At 36.2% G+C, this 20,020-nt stretch overlaps 1 long non-coding RNA gene across 1 annotated transcript in view; it reads right to left on the reverse strand.

Moving 5' to 3' along the window:
* LOC114671376 (uncharacterized) overlaps nt 1-20,020 on the reverse strand; it is a 125,984-nt gene that overhangs the window by 54,595 nt on the left and 51,369 nt on the right. The gene's annotated exons all lie outside the window — the stretch shown is intronic.

The raw sequence follows: 20,020 nt of genomic DNA on the forward strand, positions 1-20,020 counted from the left end.
TCCACCAAAAGGATACATGCACCCATATATTCATTGCAGCATTGTTCACAATAACAAAAACATGGAATCAACCTAGGTGTCCATCAATGGTGGGTTGGATCAAGAAAATGTGGTACATATACATCATGGAATATTATACAGTCATAGAAAAGAATGAAATCATGTCCTTTGCAGCAACATGGAAGCTGCTACAGGCCATTATCCTAAGTAAACTAACGCAGAAATAGAAAACCAAATACCACATATTCTCATTTACAAGTGGAAGATAAATATTGGATATACATGGACAAAAAGATGGGAACAATAGACAGTGGAGCCTACTAGTGATAGAGAGAGGAGTGGGAGCAAGGGCTGAAAAACTACCTATTGGGTACTGTGTTCAATACCGGGATGACAAGTTAAGTTATGTCGTAAACCTCAGCATTATGCAACATACCTCTGTGACAATCCTGCACATGTACCCCCAATTCTAAAATAATATTTTAAAAAGGGAAATAAATAGCCATGCATTCCTGGAATATGTTCTACTTATTCCTGATGTATTATTCTTTGGAGACATTATTGTATTCTGTTTGCTAATATTTTACTTAGAATTTTTGCATCCAAGAAGATTAAAATGTTGTATAAACTTTGACTCAACAACTCCACTTCTGGGACACTAGCCTATAAACAAAGTTGCAACAGGTTAAGATGTTTATGCTCGAAGGTATTAATGCAGTGCAGTTTACAGTGGCAAAAAAATAGTTGTTGTTCTATAGAAGCCAATTTTTAAATTGCAGCTTCTAACTAGAGGGACAGTGTTCTCAGAGTTTTATATACCAGTAATCTTACAGAAAGATGGGGTGCAGTGGTATGATCTTGGCCCACTGCAATCTCTGCCTCCCAGACTCAAGCCAGCCTCCCAACTCGGCCTCCCAAGTAGTTGGGACTATAGGCACATGCCATCATACCTGGCTAATTTTTGTATTTTTTGTAGAGACAGGGTCTCACTATGTTGCCCAGGCTAGTCTCAAGCTCCTGAGCTCAAGCAATCTGCCCACCTCGGCCTCTCAAAATGCTAGGATTACAGGCATGAGCCACTACGCCCAGCCTGTTAGAGCATCCAAATGTGTAATCAAAAATTCCATGTGTACACGTTCAACCTGTGCCAACTTCTGTTCTAGGCATGAGAACACAGCAATAAAAGTGGCTCTCCTGGAGGATAAGATAAAGTAATTACTGCTATATGAAAATAAAGAGTGACCAGGCAGGGAGTGCTAGAGGGAGCATTGTGAACTAGGATGGGTGATCAAGAAAGTCTTCTTTAAGGAGGTGAACTTTAAATGGAAACCTAAATGATGGAAAGGAGACAGGAAGGTAAAGATCCACCTTCCAGGCAGAGGGAACAGACACTACAATAGTCCTGGGGTGGAAACGAACTAGAAGCAGAGAGAGTTCTGCGTGACTGGCATGCAGTGTGAACGGCAAAGAGCCTTGAGGGATAAGGTTGGATAAGTGGGCAAGGACAAAGCTGAGCACGTACTTGTAGGCCAAGATAAATGGCTGTATTTTGTACTAACTACAGTGAACAGGCATTACAGGATTTCAAAGCAGAAGTGTGACATTGTGTGATTTATTTTTAAAAGGTCATCATTGTACAAAAAATAGATTGCAGTCATATAGGGTTTAAGTGGGAACAAAATAAAATCAAGAATTAGGAGCCTAATATATTCACAAACTATAAAGGAATTATGCTCCCTTTGTTTTTCTAACATTAAGTAATAGTAATGCTTATCAGAGAGAAGTGATTCAGTCCTCTGCTTGGCATATTTCCTCTCTTCCATTCATTCACTCTCATTTATTCATTCTGCAAAGATTTTCTAAGCACATTTTATGTTCTAGACACTGATACTAATCAAGAGAACAAGACAGTTTAGGCGGTTCTCCTGATCTCAGAAAATGCTAATGGAAGAGCCACTGAAAGGTTCCCAACATTCTATCGCAAGCATGCTATATTGAATAGTTATGATCAAATATTGTAAATCAGATATCATCTGGTTCTAATGTTCTATTAGTCTATTATAGTTCTATGTAAATTTTTAGCAGTATTTTTTGATAGCCAATTTTATTTTTGGAATCAAAATTAGTAACAAGTCATCTATCAAGGGAAGATACAAGTTATGTTTAACACCCTTTATAAAGTAAACCCTTCACTGTAGCTAATAGTATACTTTCTTACAGAAAATTTTATGTTATGTGACAGTAGACAATAAGTCGGTATCAGTCAGCACTTCAGCAATATCCAGCATATGATTGATGGCCACAATTCTATAAATTCCTCCGACCCTTTCAGCAGCAAAGCTTGAGTTACATTATTGGGAAGCAATTTTCAGACAAAAACATAGAGAAACAAATACAAGATATATTTTATTCATCCTACTAAAAACAAATTTTAATGAAATCGTCATGAACAAACGGCAAAAATTTTAGGAGTTTTTTTCCAAGATCTTTTTTACCTTCTTTCTCAGACAATTTATCTGCTCCAGTGACTTTAGAATGCCTGAACCCATGCTGTCAGTGCAAGCTTTAGTACAGAATTACTCTATAAATTTTAGATTGGAATAAAGCAATTTGGTCTTTCAACTATGTTTAATCTGCTTGAAATCTGTGAAGGAGCTGTAACATTATTGTTTATTCCTATTGTATTCACAAGAGACAAAAAATAAGATTAGTTACATTTCCTAATCCCCACATCTCATCACACAACATGGTTTCCCTCATTAATTGGATCATTAATGGAAACAAATGCTATTCCAATATAAACTGAAGATCACCGCAATGGAGAATGTTAACTTCTTTTGACCTTCCAGCATTAAGGAGTCTGTAGTAAATCTAAACATATCCAAAAACTGGACAGAAGATATTACTGCATCTAGAAGCTAGATTCCAACATATTTTGTCTTTTGCTAAATTTCATGAAACCTGGAAACACTGTGAGGCATTTTGTGAAAACATATTGGTAAATGGAGGCATTGGTCTATCATTCTAATGAACAAGATGACTGAGCCCTAGAACAGATTCAAGTTCTTTTGGGCCTCCTAGATCTCTAGGAACTGCCCCAAATCTAGCAAGTCCAACCTAAAATATGATCAAAATAGAGCAGAAGTAGGCCCCTGAGGCTGCCTGTGTGTTGAACTGTAAGACTCACTGTCTTAGCAACCCCAATCCCCTGGAGCTCACCCGCACAAATCACAACAGCATATGCCCAGATGGTTTGGTCCTTCCAGCCAAGATATACATAGTCACAGCAGAACATACCTACATGGTTGATCTGATTTGAAAGTCACAAACAGTGTTTGTAAATACAAAAATAGGTCTAATAAATCTGTCAAGATGATTGAAATCTTTACCAAAATGTCTTTATCAAAAGAGTAAAGGTAAACTTGACTAGGCATACTCCCTAATAGAGAGAAAGTCCCCAAAATAATGACACAGAAGACAAGTGAATATCGATGTGAATCATAGGAAATATGGGTGCTGCTGCCTAACAAGGCATGGTTATTAGGGTTGAGATGGAAGAAGGAAGGAAATTAGGTTATGAGATAAAGGCGACAAACAGAGAAAAGCTAGGCATAAAAAGTTTGGATTAAGAAGATATCCAAATATAATGGCAGCTGTCAGAGGTCATAGGAACATGTAGTATGGACCATGCTCATCTACGTTCCAAAGTTGTTAAAAGATAATAGTAATTAGTTCCCAACTGCAATCTTCACTTTACAGTCTCACCAAACACAAGAAAATAAATAATCAAAAGTAAGGATCGGTAGCAAGTACTTAAAAGCCATTTCCCCAATTTATTTAGCAAATTGAGCAATTTATAACACTTAATAAGGCATCCATAATTTATTTTTGGAATTCTCTAAACTTGAATTATTTTCATGTTCTGAGACTGTCACTTTGGAGTGAGATGTTAAAAACACAAATACAAGCTAATTTCTTAAAATAATAAAGTTTTCCTTTTGGTCATCAGGTTTATTTAGTTAAAATATGAGTTTATTAAAGTTGGCTTAAAAGGTAAGTCATTAGTCAGGGAAACTTGTGATTTGTAATTTTCAAAGATTTTTTAAACTACTTACTTCTGAAATGTATCCAAAGCAATAATACTACTATGAAAGTAACAAATGCTCTGAGATCCCAAATTTGGCTGGATATTGTAAGATGGCATTTGAGGTTTAGATCTGAAATGTAAGTAGGATGGCAAGATGCATTCTGCTCCTGTATTCCACACACAATATCTGACAGATATGTTATATAGGGAATTCAGTTTAATGTTTGAGTTGCACATGCTCTTAGGCTGTATGGTAGTAGGAATTACATATACCATCTCTGACTCATGGCTAAGTCTCCCCCGATGATGACAAACTTAAAATAAGAACCCACTGCTCTCATTAAATAAAAAGTTGATTGCTTTGGATCACAAAAATGCAGAACTAGGGTAAATAAAGTAACAGTTGAACAAAATCGCAATCTAGTGTATCAGAAGAGATGATATGCAAAGCGTAATTACTCTAGGTTGTCTTTTACCAATAGAAACTAATAAAAGTGCTTCTTTCCATCCCATCTAATGTATTCAACATACTTTCCTCAGAGGGCATCCACCAGATTTCTCCTTCTATTAGAAGGAAGTCATTCCTTCTAAAAAGATGGATTTATAAAGCCCTTTTAGGTATACTTACATATTGTCTTTTATTTATTCCTGAAATGTAAAAAGAAAAAGGTTAGAACTTGCTTCAAAAAAGATTTACATCAAATTTAGCTCACTCTACATGCTAAAATTGTTTGATTTTTTGTGGTTGATGTGATTACTTATTGGCCACTAGTTCTTTCCTTTGAAATGGATATGTTTTCCTTACACTAACTGTGTATCTCAATATTATTAAGTTTGACATCATATTGAAATGGTATTCCTATTAGGGAACTAGTCTATATAAGTTATTAATGTTCAGTTGAGATATTAGTTTGCCCTTTATTAAAACATTTTGCCATGGTAATACATGATAATATTCCTTTATTCTCACTATTTTTAAAAACAAAACAATTTGAGCAACATTAATATTGGCATATACATATGCATTTTTACATTTATGTATCAAGTTATAAAATATCTGAGAAGTTTAGACATTGGGCTTAACTCAACTGCTCAAAATTCCACATAAACCTAGGAAGTAAAATTTGGGGATGTGAATAACTGCCAATGCAATCCCTAGAATGAGTACCTTACAATTTTGTTAATAGATTTTAGACTCAACCAGAACTGGAAATATGTACAACACTCAGGAACTACTTCCTAAAAGATGTCATACTGACTTTGACCTTATCCTCTACAGATAGTTATGCTCTCCTCCACTCCTGATTATCCTAGTCTTTCACAGTCATATCAAATGATTATCTGTCCCTTTTCTTTAACTCATAAAACAAAATCAGAGTTTACATGTCCTTACCCCTGGAAGTAAAGAATGTCCCTTTCTTCTTCCTTTAACTTTATAGGACAAATGTACTTCCACATGCCCCTATCTAAAGAAGCAAATCATCTTACTTTATCACCACGAAAAATGCTTTCCCTCATCCCATTACTCCCAGGCTGTAAACAGCTTGGTCCCAGCCTTGTAGCAGGGAGGACATAGGGAAGATGGGAAAAAATAGAGACAAGGCAAGAATTCATTGCAGTGTTAATAGATGTGATAGGCACAGTAAATCACACTCATCACATGGCCCAAGGTGCAGGTAACCATTTGAAGGACCATCTATTTTCTAACCCTGCCTAGAAGCCTTGTTAAGGATTTAGGCTAGTGATGAATTATCCAATCACCTGGGTAGATTAAGTATCTACCCTAAGGTTACTGCCAGTAGGTAAGAAGAATTAATTTTTGGAAATACCACATTTATCTGTAAGACAAAAAGTCTGTAGTATCAGTTACATCTAGGTTCCCCATATAGTCGTATCTTATTGCTTCTGTTTACAGAATAGAACTCTACCCATAAATAAAAGAAAAAAATTTTATTGTAGGAATAAGTAGATGAAAATAATTTATTTGCCAGTTTGCATTTAATTAACAATGTCATTTTAACATCATATGTGTGTCCTTGAAACACACAATCTCTCACTTTTTCAAACTTTTTTTTTGAAATCTTCAAATACTTTTTACAGAAAAACACACACAAAAATTGCTTTCAGCTGTGACTTCATTCCGTATGTCTAAAAGTACTATGATTTTCCAATCTTGGGTCTGGCAATATCCATGTTTATTCTTTTAAAAAATTAAGTAAAAATGAAAGAAAACTAATAACTAAATTGGATTAAATTATGTCCCATTTTATAGTCACTGGAAAACTTCATATGCAAATAGCTTTTACACACTCATTAATTCTTTTTTAAATATGTTTCTCAGCTTAAATACAGACTAGTACTACAGAGACCCATATTTCCATAGTCTAATTAATACCTCTATTTAAATTGTATGAAACTTCCAGAGAGAATGTGAGTCATTGTCAAAGTAGTATCTGCATAATGTCTGATGGTTAATGAGATGGGTTTGTGGTTTGAGGAATGCTGTTTATAACAGGGAGATTTAAAGTTGAGTTCCCCTAGACAACAGTGACTCAACTCTTTCCCAATTTACAAAGAAGCATTAGTTATGAAGTGATAACTGGATGTTTCAATAATTAAGTCTTACCCCTTCATTCTTATAGCTTCTATTAGATCTCCTATTTTTTAATTGCCAGAAGAAATGAACTTGCAAGTGCCTTTACTTTATGCCAAATTTCCCTCAATATTTCCTAGTTACAGTAGCAAAACATAGTAATGTCTGGCTTTTCACAGCATGCAAGACCTTCGCCACAATAGTTCCCAGCTGCTTGCCTGCCTTTACAGCCTTAAAAGACATTCTGTCCACTTAATTTTCATTTCTTCTCAGCCAAAGTTTTTATGCTCCCCATCTGTTGCAGGCCATTTTCCTCCATTCAACTTTATTCATCAGAAGCTAAATGAGGCCTCACCTTGAGCATACCTCCTAATCACACGTTCCTATGGCAACCAATCCTGTACAATTGCTTGAGTCCTTTATGATCATTATTGTGCATTCTTTCCAAAGGCCTACCTTTCTAGCAGAAAAGATAAGTTGTTCTTGGATAATGTTGATTTTAACTTAGTTAGAGTAGGTAATATAGTAGGAGAAATAACCACATAATATGAATTGAAGAGTATAAGATTTTGAAAAAAAAAAACATAACTTTAGATTCTTCATACGAAGGCTTTTTAAAATTTAAACATGAATAGTCTTGGGAGAGTTGCTATGAACTGAATGTTTGTGTCCCCCAGAAATTTATAGGTTGAAAACCTTAATACCCAATGTGATGGTATTTGGATATGGGGACCTTTAGAAGGAATTAGGTCATGAGAGTTACCTTATAAATGGATTAGTGCCCATCTAAGAGGAGACATGAGTGAGCCTGCTTCCTCTCTCTGTTCTCTAACATGTTCTCTGTCTGCAAACCAAGAATAGTACCTTCAACAAGAACCTGTCCATACTAGTACCCTGATCTCAGACTTCCATCTTCCAGAACCATGAGAAGTACATGTTTCTTGTTTAGCTATCCAGTCTGTTGTAGTAGCCTGAAGTGGCTAAGGAAGCTTAATTCAGCCAAGTAATCACATAATAAAACAGAGACATAAAACCTCTGTCTCCTTGACAGGCTCATAAAGACACAAAGTATGAAAGTCACAATGAAATAGAAAAAAGGTATAAAATAAAATGAGGTAAACCTCACTGAAAGGTAATTCTATCTAATTGAAATGTGATTCTTTCCCAGAGAGTCATTTTTTGCTCATAGACTATAAATAATGTAAATTAGATAGAACAATAACTAGTTTTGAACTACATACTTTATTTCAATCATTCATTTTAGGTTTGTCTTTTCAATGAGATGGTTTACAGCACTTCCAGAATTTGTGTTACTTCCTTAGAGTACAATGCTCATTTTTTTTTTTTTTTTTGAGACGGAGTCTCGCTCTGTTGCCCAGGCTGGAGTACAGTGGCCTGATCTCGGCTCACTGCAAGCTCCGCCTCCCGTGTTCATGACATTCTCCTGCCTCAGCATCCTGAGTAGCTGGGACTACAGGCACCCGCCACCACACCCAGCTAATTTTTTGTATTTTCAGTAGAGACAGGATTTCACCGTGTTAGCCAGGATGGTCTCAATAACCTGACCTCGTGATCCGCCCGCCTCGGCCTCCCAAAGTGCTGGGATTACAGGCGTGAGCCACCGCGCCCAGCCCACAGTGCTCATTTTTAAAGCTTCCACAAACCTCTTGGATAAAAAAATCAGAGAAAAGTATCTCACTATTAGCACCTAAAAACATTTCAGTCAATAAAATTACTTCTAGATGATGCTATTAGAATAATGTAAATGAAGGATGAAAGACTGTCAAATGTACCTAAGATTTTAACAATTTCTGTGTCACACTTTATTTTACCATTTTTAACATTGTTTAAAGATTTTTTCACACCTTTCGTGATCTTTTGGACAAAGATAATGTTTACATTATGAATTAAAATTAAATAGATTTATAGGGAAATGCATAGTATGAATAGAAACTGGAAAAAATGTTCATCAATTAGTAGTTTACCAAAGCATATCACAATTTGTTGGCCAAATTTTAGTATCTCTTTTTAGGCATATACTTGAAATCCATAACAAAAAATAATAAGCTTCAATAAGTTCCATAAGCCTTCCTTTTAGTTTTTATCTTAGGGATACCAGATGAAACTTGAAATTTTTTCATAACTAAATTTATAGTAGGTAGTAGTCTTGTGAAAAGATAGCTCATAGTTCACATTTCTAAATAAAATTTGAAGCAAATATATTATAAAAGCCATTCTTAAGAAGCTACTGGCAGCCAGGCACGGTGGCTCACACCTGTCATCCTACCATTTTGGGAAGCTGAGGCAGGTGGATCACTTGAGGTCAGGAGCTCGAAACCATCCTGACCAATATGGTGAAACCCCTGTCTCTATTAAAAATGCAAAAAAAAAAAAATTAGCCAGGTGTGATGGCAGGTACCTGTAATCCCAGCTCTTTGGGAGTCTGAGGCGGAGAATCATTTGAACCCAGGAAGTGGAGGTTGCAGTGAGTTGACATCATGCCACTGCATTCCAGCCTAGGTGACATCTAAAAAAAAAAAAAAAAAAAGCTATGGCTAATTTTGCAGTTTTACAAGAAAAGTGTAGCTACATTTTTTTTTATTGGTAATTGTCAATACTATTTACAAAGAATATATATATAGTATCTACAGGATGGAAATCAGGATATTTGAGTAAGAGTAGAAATGAAGACCCTTTTTTAGAATACAAGAAATTTTATTAGCATTTAGTTCCAATTTCTTACTAGTGTTGGCTTAAGAAATTCATAGATATTTTTCTCAAGGATAAATATGATAGCTGTAAAAGCTAAAGTGTGTGATCTCAGACAAATTCCTTAACCTCTCTCATTCACAGTTTGCTTCTAAAATTTTCTTTTCTCAATTCTGTACCCCAGAGGGTACATGCAGACAATTTTGGAAATCACTGGTATAGTGAAAAGAAATAGGCTTTAAAATGTAATGCCTTCATGAGACTAAAAATACCACCCTCACACAAGTACAGTTAAGAATAAACGAGCTGGGCACGGTGGTTCACGCCTGTAATCCCAGCACTTTGGGAGGCCGAGACGGGTGGATCATGAGCTCAGGAGCTCGACACCATCCTGGCTAACATGGTGAGACCCCGTCTCTACTAAAAATACAAAAAAAAGTTAGCTGAGCGTGGTGGCGGGCGCCTGTAGTCCCAGCTACTCGGGAGGCTGAGGCAGAAGAATGGTGTGAACGCGGGAGGCGGAGCTTGCAGTGAGCAGAGATCGCGCCACTGCACTCCAGCCTGGGCAACAGCGAGACTCCATCTAAAAAACAAAAAAAAAAAAAAAAAAGGAGAGAGAGAGAGAATAAATGAGGCCAGACGCGGTGGCTCATTCCTGTAATCCCAGCACTTTGGAAAGCTGAGGCGAGCAGATCACCCAGATCACCTGAGGTCAAGAGTTTGAGACCAGCCTGACCAATATGGTGAAACACCATCTCTACTAAAAACATAAAAATTAGCTGGCCATGGTGGTGGGCGCCTGTAGTCCCAGCTACTCAGAGGCTGAGACAGGTGAATCGCTTGAACCCAGGAGGCAGAGGTTGCAGTGAGCCGAGATCCTGCCACAGCACTCCAACCTGGGCGACTTAGCGAGACTCCGTCTCAAAAAAAAAAAAAAAAACAGCAGATAAATGAGATAATTATATAAACATTTCTAGTGTAGAGCCAGATGTGTCCCCCAGAATTTCATAGTTTCATAGGTTGAAAACCCTAATCCCCAATGTAACGGTATTTGGATATGGGGAACTTTGGAAAAAATTAGATAATGTGAGTGAAGACCTTATGAAGGGATTAGTACCCTTCCTAGAGGAGACACTTAAGCCTGATGAAGGCATTCAGTAAACAGTAACAGTTCTCTTCTTTTTTTAATTCAATTATTCAACAAACTTTTATTGACTAATTGTAAATAACAGGTGCTGGATGCTGGGAATACAAAGGAGTTTATGGTTTAATGAAGAGACAGATGTATAAACATAAGCAACGCAGTAAGAGTATTTCAATACTAGAGACCTATTCCTTCAACTAGTATTATCTGAGCACTGCTGTGAACCAGACATTGCCAACTTTTAAGGTAAGACTTAATCCTAGTAGGAAAGGTCTCCAGTTATGGATTCTATTTCTTTAATGAACCCAAGAAGTTTAATGTTTTCTCTGTTAATCATGTCAGTTTTGTTATGTTGTTTTAAGAAAAATTTTCATCTATATTTTCAAATTAGTAAAAATTTGTTTATGTATTTCTTTACCATTGTTTTAATATCTGTAGAATCTGTGATGATGTCTCCTTTTTCATTTCAATATTAAACATTTGTGTCTTCTTTCTCTTGTCTTTTATTAATAACACCAAAGATTTATCAAACGTATTAGTCTCCTATAAAATTAAATTTTGGCTTTTTAAAATTTCTCTTATAAACTTGTTTTCTATTTTATTACTTTCTATTCTTATCCTCATTATTTTCTTCTTTCCACTTTTTAGTTTAATGTTCTCTTCCTATCTTATAAAGATGAATTGCTGATTTTTAGCTTTTTTCTATAATAAATTTATTCAAAACTATGAGTTTATGTCTAAACAGGGCTTTATATGCATTCCACAAATTTTAATATGTTGTATTTTTATCAGCATTCAGTTCAAAATGTTTTCTAATGTCTGTGGTAATGCTTCTTTTAACCCATGGATTATTCATGATAGAACTGCTCAATTTCCAAACACTTAGAAATCTTCTAGTTGACATTTTTGTCATTAATTTCTAGTATAATCCAATTATGCTCACTGAATATATGCTGATGTTCAATTTGATGTTCATCTGCTTTTCAATCTGATAAAATGTGTTGAGCCAGTCAAGCTATGGAAAATGTTTTATATAAGTTTTCTTCAGTTGCTGAGTGCAGTTTTACATGTGTAAATACATATTTCTATATTAGATAATGTTTGCTATTACTCAAATCTTCCATATTCTTCTCTCTGCTCAATCTATCAGTTACTTAGAAATGTTATGTTAAAGTCTTCCACTTTAATTGTTGTTTTGTCATTCAGTACTGTGAATGCTTGCTTTATATATTTTGAAGCCATTTCATTTGATACATATAATATTGAAATTATTATATCTTCCTTAAAGATTGAAACTTTTACCATTACTCATCTCTCTTTATCACCTATAATGCTTTTTTGCCTTGTAGTCCAGTTTTTCGGTTGTTAATTTCATTATATCAGTTTTCTTCTGGTTGCTGTTTGCATGATGTATCTTCTTCAATCCTTTTCCATTCGACCTTTCACTGTGCTTATATTTAACCTGTGAGTAGCAGAGCAAAATATTTGTCTTCGCATCCAGTCTTACTATCTTTGTCATTTAATTGGTGTCATTCATCTGTTCACATTTAATGTAATGATTGATCTGAGTTAAAGCATCTATATTATTGTTTTCCTTTTTCTTGCATTATTTTGGATTGTGTGGTTGCTGTTATCTTTATTTCTATTAACTAATTAGTTACACATTCTTTTTACTATTAGAGGTTATTCTGTGATTATAATATGCGATCTTAATTTTTTTAAGTCTAGTAGTATTTTTACCATTTCTTAGACAATAGAACCATAGAATAATTGAATTCCATATCTTCTCTCTCATACGTTGTGCTGTTTTGTTATATACTTTTAAACCAGCAGCATATAGTTAGCATTGGTTAATACAATCAATATTCATTTGGATATATCCACATGTTTACTCTTATAGCTTTTTATTTCTTTCTACACTTTTATGATTTCAATAGTGATTATTTTCCTTACGTGTGAAGTACTTCATTAGTGGTTCTTGTAGTACAGATCTCCTGAAGATGAATTCTTTCAGTCTTTATCTTAAAATATTTATTTTACTTTCTTTTTTTTTCTTTTTTAGATGGAATCTTGCTCTGTCACCCAGGCTGCAGTGCAGTGGCGCAATCTCAGCTCACTGCAACCTCCACCTCCCAGGTTCAAGTGATTCTTCTGCCTCAGCCTCCCAAGTAGATAGGATTACAGTTGCCCGCCACCACTCCCAGCTAATTTTAGTACTTTTAATAGAGACAGGATTTCACCATGTTGGCCAGGCTGGTCTCAAACTCCTCACCTCAGATGATCCGCCCACCTTGGCCTCCGAAAGTGCTAGAATTATGGTCATGAGCCACTGCACCCTGCCTACATTCCTTTTTGAAGGATATATTTTGTAGAATACAATTTTGTGACTGATTTATGTATTACATATAATACTTTTTAGAACTTTGAGTTATAGTTTCAATGTCTTCTGCCTTCCATTGTTTTTATTGTTGTTGTTGTTTTGGTTTGGTTTTGGTTGATTGGTTATCTGTTTGAAACAGGGTCTTACTCTGCTGTCCAGGCTGGAGTGCAGTAGTGTGATCATGGCTCACTGTAGCCTTGATCTCCCTGGCTCAAGAGATATTCCTGCCTCAGCCTCTGGAATAGCTAAGACTAGAGACACATGTCACCATGTCTGGCTAATTTTTGTATTTTTTGTAGAGACAGGGTCCCATTATGTTGCCCAGGCTATTCCCAAACTCCTGGGCTCAAGCAATACTCCTGCCTTGGCCTCTCAAAGTGCTGAAATTACAGGTGTGAGCCACCACACCTGGCCTTCCATAGTTTTGTTAAAAAGTCAACTATCGGATTTATTGTGGCCTATTTGACAGTAATACATCTCTTTACTTGATGTAATTTTATGTTTTCTTTTTTGTTTCGTTGGTTGGTTTGGTTTTTTGCTATGGGTTTCAGCAGTTTTATTATTTGCCTACATATGTTTTTCTTGATACTTATCCTGTGAGTCCTTTGCACTTCTCCAATATGTGGCTCGAATTCTCTAATTAGTTTATAAATTACTCAGCCATTATATTCTCAAACATTGTTTCTGCCCTATTCTCTTTCTTCTTCTGGAACTTCAACTACACATATGTCAGACATTTGTCTCACATATTTCTTATATTCTTTTCTACATTTGTTTCTTTTATTCTATATAAACACTTCCTTATTCTCTATATACCAAATTACTTTCTCTTTAGCCATACCAAATATTCCATTAAGCCACGAATTAACTTTTTTTATTTCAGTTATTTATTTTGACTTCTAGAAATTTTGCAGGATTTTTTTCTGCAATTGCTAGTTCCTCCTTGACTACTAATTATAGTTATTATAAAGTCCATGTTAACAGAAGTATCTGGATCTCTTGAGAGTGTATTTCTTTTTTTCTTTCTTTTTTCTTTTTTTTTTTTTTTTGAGACAGAGTCTCGCTCTGTCAGCCAGGCTGGAGTGCAGTGACGCGATCTCAGCTCACTGCAAGCTCTGCCTCCCGGGTTCATGCTATTCTCCTGCCTCAGCCTCCTGAGTAGCTGGGACTACAGGCGCCCGCCACCACGCCTGGCTATTTTTTTATATTTTTAATAGAGATGGGGTTTCACCGTGTTAGCCAGGATAGTCTTGATCTCCTGATCACATGATCCACCCGCCTCGGCCTCCCAAAGTGCTGGGATCACAGGTGTGAACCATTGTGCCGGCCAAGAGTGTATTTCTATCATTCTTTTTTTTTTTTTTTAACTTCAAAGAGTTTATTTTAATTATTAGTTGGTATTGCATTTCTACAAACTTTGGTGATCCCAAAACAGCACACAAATAGACATGACCAATATGATCCTGGCAAAATGCATATCTCACTGGTCAAGCAGAAATATTTCCTTTTGCAAATGTTCTGAGGAACAATGCTTAAAATTTTACAAGGACTAAAAATATAATTTTAATAAAGCCTACATAAACTTCATGTGTAAATGGGAAACATCAAAGTTGGTAAGAGTCTTTCAGCTTTCTTATAAATGGTATCCTTATAATTCACCAACTCTCAGAGGATGAAATATTATTCTACGAAAAATAAAATGATTGCAGATTGTTTTTCCTATGATGCTTTATGTATCAGAGTAACTTGCAAATTCTGGTCTGCTGTTATCTGGCCATCACTTTCCTTGTCCGAGTCATTCTTCTCATTTTTTATTTCCAACTTTTATTTTAAGTACAAGGGTACATGTGCAGGATGTGCAGGTTCGTTACATAGGTAAACGTGTGCCATGGTGGTTTGCCACACAGATCATCCCATCACCTAGATATTAAGCCCAGCATCCATGAACTATTCTTCCTGAGGCTCTCCTCCATCCTCCCTCCTCCCACTCTCTGGCAGGCACTAGTGTGTGTTCTCTCCCCTTATGTGTCCAAATGTTCTCATCATTCAGCGGCCACTTACAAGTGAGAACATACAGTATTTGGTTTTCTATTTCTATGTTAGTTTGCTGAGGAAAATGGCTTCCAGCTCCATCCATGTCCCTGCAAAGAACATTATCGCATTCCTTTTTATGGCTGAATGGTATTTCATGGCATATATGTAGTACATTTTCTTTATCCAATCAATTATTGATGGACATTTAGGTTGATTCCATGTCTTTGCTATTGTAAATAGTGCTGCAGTGAACATATGTGTGCATGTATCTTTATAATAGAATGATTTGTATCTCATTGGGTATATACTCACTAATGGGTTTGATGGGTCAAACAGTATTTCTGCCTATAGGTCTTTGAGGAATCATGACACTGTCTTCCACAATGGTTTAACTAATTTACACTCCCACCAACAATGTAAAAGCATTCCTTTTTCTCCACAACCTCACCAGCATCTGTTGTCTTTTGACTTTTTAATATTAATAATAGCCATTCTAATTGGTGTTAAACAGTATCTCACTGTGGTTTTGATTCGCATTTCTCTAATGATCAGAGATGTTGAGCCTTTTTTCATAGGTTTGTTGGTCCCATGTATGGCTTCTTTTGAGAAGTGTCTGTTCATGACATTTGCCCACTTTTTAATGGGGCTGGTTTTTTTCTTGTAAATTTGTTTAAATTCCTTATAGATGCTGGATATTAGACCTTTGTCAGATTAATAGATTGCAAAAAAAAAAAAAAATTCCCATTCTGTAGGTTGTCTATTCATTCTGTTGCTGGTTTTTTTTTGTTGCACAGAAGCTCTTTATTTTAATTAGATGCCACTTGTTAATTTTTGCTTTTGTTGTAATTGTTTTTGGCATCTTTGTCATGAAATCTTTGCCTGTGTCTATCTCCTGAATGGTATTGCCTAGGTTTTCTTCTAAGGTTTTTATAGTTTTAGGTTTTTGTTGTTGTTTGGGATTTTTCTTTGTTTGTTTTTGAGATGGAGTCTTGCTCTGTCACCAGGCTGGGGTGCAGTGGTGCGATCTTGGCTCACTGCAACTTCTGACTCCCTGGTTCAAGTGATTCTCCTGCCTCAGCCTCCCAAGTAGCTGGGATTACTGGCACATGCCACCCCACCCAGTTAATTTTTGAATTTTTTAAAGTAGAGACGGGGTTTCATCATGTTGGCCTGGATGGTCTTGATCTCCTGACCTTGTGATCCACCCGCCTCAGCCCCCAAAGTGCTAGGATTACAGGCATGAGCCACCACGCCCGGCCTATAGTTTTGTGTTTTACATTTAAATCTTTAATTCATCTTAACTTTTGTATATGGTATAAGGAAGAGGTCCAGTTTCGATTTTTTCATATGGCTAGCCAGGTCTCCCAGCACCATTTATTAAATAGGAAATCTTTCCCCATTGTTGCTTTTGTCAGGTTTGTTGAGGATCAAATGGTTACAGGTGTGGGGTCTTACTTATGGACTCTGTATTCTGCTCCATTGGTCTGTGTGTCCGTTCTTGTAGCAGTACCATGCTCTTTTGGTTATAGTATAGTATAGTATAGCCTTATAGTATAGTTTGAATTCTGGCAGCCTGATGCCGCCAACTTCTTTCTTTTTGCTTAGGATTTTCTTGGCTATTCAGGCTCTTTTTTGGTTCTACATGAATTTTAAAATATTTTTTTCTAATTCTGTTAAGAATGTCAATGGTTGTTTAAAGTGAATAGCATTGAATCTATAAATTGCTTTGGGCAGTATGGCGATTTCCATGATACCAATTCTTCCTATCCATTAGCATGGAATGTTTTTCCATTTGCTTGTGTCATCTCTGATTTATTTGAGCAGTGGTTTGTAGTGCTCCAGTGCTCCTTGAAAAGATTTCTCACCTCGCTGGTGAGCTGTATTCCTATGTATTGTATTCATTTTGTGGCAATTGTGAATGGGAGCTCATTCGTGATTTGGCTCTTGGCTTGCCTGTTGTTGGTGTATAGGAATGCTAGTGATTTTTGCACATTGATTTTGTATCCTGAGACTTTGGTGAAGTTGTTTATCAGCTTAAAAAGCTTTTGGGTTGAGACGTGGGGTCTTCCAAGTATAGGATCATGTCATCTACAAACAGGGATATTTTGACTTCCTCTCTTCTTATCTGAATATCCTTTATTTCTTTCTCTTTATTTCTTGCCTGACTGCCCTGGCCACAACTTCCAATATTATGTTGAATAGGAGTGATGAGAAAAGGCATCCTTATCTTGTGCTGATTTTCAAAGGGAATGCTTTAAGCTTTTGCCCACTCAGTATGATACTGGTTGTGGGTTTGTCATATAAGGTTCTTGTTATTTTGAGGTATGTTTCTTCAATACCCAGTTTATAGAGAATTTTTAACATTAAGGGATGTTGAATTTTATTAAAGGCCTTTCTGCATTTATTGAGATAATCATGTAGCTTTTGCCTTTAGTTCTATTTATGTGATAAATCACATTTATTGATTTATGTATGTTGGGCCAACCTCGCATCCCGGGGATGAAGCCTAATTGATTATAGTGGATAAGCTTTTTGATGCACTGCTGAATTCAGTTTGCCGGTATTTTGTTCAAGTGATTCCCCTGCCTCAGCCTCCCGAGTAGCTGGGATTATATAGGCACGCGACACCATGCCCAGCTAATTTTTGTATTTTAAATAGAAACAAGGTTTCACCATATTGGTCAGGATGGTCTCAATCTCCTGACCTTGCGATTGGCCCGCGTCAGCCTCCCAAAATGCTGGGATTACAGGTGTGAGCCACCATGCCAGGCCCAGCTCTTCTTTTAAAGGACTCACTTACGTAAGTCAGAGCTACCCATAAAAATCTCTCTTTTGTCATTTAAATGTAACATGATCACATGAGTGATATGATTATTTTGTGTGTCACCTTAACTGAGTTAAGGAATGCCCAGAGAGGTGGAAAATATTATTTCTAAGTATGTCTGTGAGGGTATTTCTGGAAGAGATTAGCATTTGAATCAGAGATTAAGTAAAGAAGAGCTACCCTCACCAATGTGGGCAGCCATCATTTAAACCAAAGAGGGCCTGAACAGTACAAAAAGGCAGAGGAAAAGCAAATTCCTTCCTTTGTCTTGAGCTGAGACATCCATATACTCCTGTATTCATACATTAGTGCTCCTGTGTTTCGAGCCTTTGGATCCAGGACTTATATCAGAAGCTGCCCACCTCTACTCCACTCCCACCTTCCTCATTCTCAGGCCTTTGGTCTCAGACCAGAAGTTATACCATTCGCTCCCCTAGTTCTAACAGACCTGCAAACTGAGACTGAATTACACCACTGGCTTTCCTGTTGTCCAGCTTGCAGTTGGCAGATCATGGGACTTCTCAGTCTTCATAATTGCATGAGCCAATTCCCATAATAAATCTCCTCATCCGCATATATCCTATTGGTTCTGTTTCTCTGGAGAACCCTAACTAATAAAAGTAATGCCTCATATTCACAGGTTCTATCCCCACTCAAGAAAATTATACAGGACTCACACATCCAGAGGTACAAATCTTAAAGGCTAGCTAGTATCCTACTTACCACAATCCATGTTGTTGCATGTATGAATGGTTCAGCATTTTTATTGCTGAGTAGTATTCTACTGTATGAATATACTACAATGCGTTTATCCACTCTCCTGTTGAGGGACATTTGGAGATACAGTACAAATATTGGTTCTGCTATTTACTACCTATGTGATTTTGGATGAATCATTTCATATCTGTATGCCTCAATTTCCTCACCTACAATATGATAATTGTACCTATTTTATGGGGTATCTATGAGGAATAAATCAGATAATCCAATAAAAGTAGTTCCCTGGTACATAGAAAGTTCTTTGTACGCATTAAACATTATTATCAATATTATTACTAACTGGAAAATATTAGGGTCAATTGAATGAAAATAAATAAATACATTAAAAAACAGTGACATAAGATATTTATTTTTAATTAAATGACTTTTTTTTTTTTTTTTTTTTTTTAGAGAGGGTCTTGCTCTGTCACCCAGGCTGGAGTGCAGTGGCACAATCTCGGTTCACTGCAACCTCCGCCTCCTAGGTTCCAGTGATTCTCATGCCTCAGCCTCTTGAACATCTGGGATTACAGGTGCTGGTTATGATGCCCGGCTAATTTTTGTATTTTCAACAGAGACAGGATTTCACCATGTTGGTCAGGCTGGCTCAAACTCCTGACCTCAAGTGATCTGCCTACCTCAGCCTCCCAAAGTGCTGGGATTACAGGCGTGAGCCACCATGCCCAGCCTAATTAAATTACCTTTTAACAAGTTTAGTGTCAAAGAACTTGCTTAAGATTATTGCATTCCGCAGAATATTTTGTGTATTGGCCACTGGAGAAGCATGCAGGAAATACAGACCAAAGAGAACTAGGTTAAAAATACAAAGGAGAAGTATATAACATAAAACTGTGCTAAATCAAAAATATGACTATTGCACATGATTTATGTCATGCTCACAGTGGAAAATGTATGTAAGACCAGATGAATATCTTTAACCATGAACCCAATATGGAATTATGGCACATTTTACTCAAATATCTCTATTGGCCCAGGGTTCTTCTGACAATTTGTAAAACCCATGTCAAGACTTAGTCAGCATTTGTGATCCTTTACGAATTTTGTTTTAAGCTAATAAATCTGCTGCATCACTTAAAATCCATGTTTTCTATTTAAAGCAATTAATATGAGCAGGTTAGTTCTTTCTAGGGTCTTCGCAACCACTTCATGGAGTGATTAAAGGAAAATATATAGATAGTACCTGTCAGCTATCAAAGCACATTCACAAACAGTAATTAATTTTCACACTTCCAAATGCTAATATTAAATTTTTACTAAGTGAATGACTAATAAAATTTAATAAGAGAAATAAAATAAGTTCCAAGTAACAGAAAAATATCATTATCAAATGTTTTAGAAATTGAGAATTTTAATTTCAATCTCATTTTGGTTTTTATGCTGTACTTCCAAAAACTTGAAATTGATGCTTTTAAAAATATATTTCTTCTACTATTTTATGTTTTTGGTAACAGCATATTTCACAAACAAAT

This window comes from Macaca mulatta, chromosome 12, assembly GCF_049350105.2.
Source record: "Macaca mulatta isolate MMU2019108-1 chromosome 12, T2T-MMU8v2.0, whole genome shotgun sequence".
Classification (NCBI taxonomy): domain Eukaryota; kingdom Metazoa; phylum Chordata; class Mammalia; order Primates; family Cercopithecidae; genus Macaca; species Macaca mulatta.